This window comes from Carya illinoinensis, chromosome 3 (assembly GCF_018687715.1).
Source record: "Carya illinoinensis cultivar Pawnee chromosome 3, C.illinoinensisPawnee_v1, whole genome shotgun sequence".
In the NCBI taxonomy this organism is placed as follows: Eukaryota; Viridiplantae; Streptophyta; class Magnoliopsida; order Fagales; family Juglandaceae; genus Carya; species Carya illinoinensis.
In genome coordinates, this window is record NC_056754.1 from 30,728,991 (window position 1) to 30,730,906 (window position 1,916).

Sequence of the window (1,916 nt, forward strand, 5' to 3'; positions counted from 1 at the left end):
ACAATTTAGAATAAAGAGTGTCAACTTCTCAGTACATGACGACCAACTGGTCCCATAAGTTTAGCGTACGGTTGGCTATTCTTTGATCATTTCGTTTTGTTCTTTCTTGCTTCTGGGAATATAATCTTCAACTAATTGATGTGCCTATTTGTGGCAAAAAAAGAACGTACTAGGAATGGAATCTGGAAGTTGTTAAATAAAAAGGCATTTCAATCGCAATTTGTAGGACATTTTGGACTCAATGGTAGTGACATCAAACGCTCAAAACTTAAAACTACAGCTATGACGCCCCCAAATCCCCACGCACGGACACGGGAAAATTGAGACGTCTGGATGATAACATCACGGGTCACCACCCTATCAATGTGTGCCAAGTGTGTGTATAAGCAACGAATGTGTACGAGAAACACGTAGCGAAAAGCAAAGACATATAACTAAGTACCAAAATGTTTCTTGTTTAAATACAAAGCTGTTCAAACATACATATTAAAATATTACATAACACAAATATTGTTTTAAAAACCAACTACAAAGCATAGACTTTAACTCAGCACTCCGGCGGAGCCGCATCCTCGGGCTCAGCCTCCTTCTCTTCCTTGAACTCTGCACCAAAATCTACGGTACCAAAAATGGTGCCGCAGGTAAGTAAAATCCAAAACACCACTAGATAAAAACATATAAAACTTAAACAATATGCATGAAAGGATGCCAATGCTCAAAACCCATAAAATTATATTTTTTCCACACACGCTAAAAATCCATTTGGCCCACAAAAACATAACGCTTAAAACCCAGTCTTGCCATTATCCCAGATAATGGCCCAAACCACCATTTTCCCAGAAAATGGATTAAAAGCATCAACACATCCTCACCATTTTCCTAGAAAATGGCCCGTATCCGAAAACCATAAAAACGATTCAATTATGCATGCACCATGATCTCCCCTAGGGATCATCTGCACACCCTGGCTCTGTGCCACACCACAGGAACGACTACGAATGTGACACCTAAACGAGCGATGCCCACCACTCTAAGGACCATGGAGTCGACACGACAACGTTACCATATCGTGCGATCTGGTCCTCGCCCTGTGACAACACAGGGGACGTCACTCAGTATTATCCACTCCCAAGTGACCAGAGGAGCTCCATCGAGATAATAAACCATCCTGGCTTGGGCTCGTGAAACACACGCACCCGAAAACCATTTACACCAAAAAAAATGATTTTCTCACTTAAAATAAAATGCACATGTATGGAATATGTAATGCACACCTCATGGCTCAAATAATCAAGCAATCACAAGAAACCAAAACCAAACACTCCGTCCTCAATCCATCCGACCCCCGAACTCCTCAGACTCAGTTCAGAATCATCCAACCAACAACAAATATTTATTGTATGATCAAAATATATTTAAATCTAAAATTAGAGTTTGGAAAATACTTACAGTGCTATATGGTATTTTTTGAAAGCTCGTGGCGTTGCAAACGGCGGAGGAAAAGCAACGTAACAGTATAATTTACACTGTGGCCGTGGGTAATAAATTACCCACTTTCGAACGGGGACAAACCAAGTTACGAAATTGATAGGGAATGGTCTTGAGATATTTATGAAGTTAAAGGAAACGAGTTTTGGCCGTGGGTGGCGGCGAAAACGGCAGAGGAAGCGGAAAAAGCTCAAATTGGAGTTAAGCTCGTGGGAGCTGCTTCGGCAACGGATTGAGGTCGAAAATGGGTGGTTTAAGTCGGCAAGAGGTAGGGGAAGAAGCTGTGAAGAGATGGTGGCCGCAACCCGCAAGGCATCATCCTCAAGGATAAACTGATTCACCCCTACTTCTTTGCAGAAACTTATACACAACATCATAGCATAGGCTTCACCATTGGATGCCTCCAATTTCAATTGTCTTTTGGCTTG